We start from the raw sequence: 542 nt of genomic DNA, 5'->3' as shown, positions 1-542 counted from the left end.
CCTTTGCTATTCAGCTGTCGTTGCAGGCAAAGAGTGCAATCCTCAACCCCCCCCCCTTCCACCTCCATTCATCTACTCCAGCTGACCGGTCTGGAGCCTCCTTCAGTCTGGTCTTTGGGCTCCTTCGTCGCCACCACCGGTGTCTAAACTCCGTCGGGGGGTTATCATGGTTCTCTACCCCTATATACGAACTACTGGTTTAACGATGGAGTCTAATCTCCAAAGACTTTGTACATTTTATTATGCTGCATGATAGAGAATTCATTTTTATAAAGTCTTTTATTTGTCTTATTTCTTTGTACTTTTATTTGTCTTATTTCTTTGTAGTAGTGTCTTAATGTAGTATAACTTTTCTGCTTATTATATGCACATTTAACAAACTGTGTTTCTCTAGTTGCTGCTGTTTCTTGCATGTCTTAAATGTCTCACTGCTGTATATCACAGGTAGTAAATGTCTTAGTTTCGAGGTCACTCAAAGTGCACGTTGCCCAGGCGGCCTGCACTTTGCCCTGGTTCTCTTAGCGTAGGCATAATACAAATCA

At 42.3% G+C, this 542-nt stretch overlaps 1 protein-coding gene across 2 annotated transcripts in view; it reads right to left on the bottom strand.

Annotated features, from left to right (window-relative positions):
• Window positions 1–542, bottom strand: part of rubcnl (rubicon like autophagy enhancer) — a 47032-nt gene that overhangs the window by 30291 nt on the left and 16199 nt on the right. The gene's annotated exons all lie outside the window — the stretch shown is intronic.

Source organism: Etheostoma spectabile, chromosome 4 (genome assembly GCF_008692095.1).
Source record: "Etheostoma spectabile isolate EspeVRDwgs_2016 chromosome 4, UIUC_Espe_1.0, whole genome shotgun sequence".
Classification (NCBI taxonomy): Eukaryota; Metazoa; Chordata; class Actinopteri; order Perciformes; family Percidae; genus Etheostoma; species Etheostoma spectabile.
This window is presented reverse-complemented; position numbering and strand designations above follow the sequence as displayed.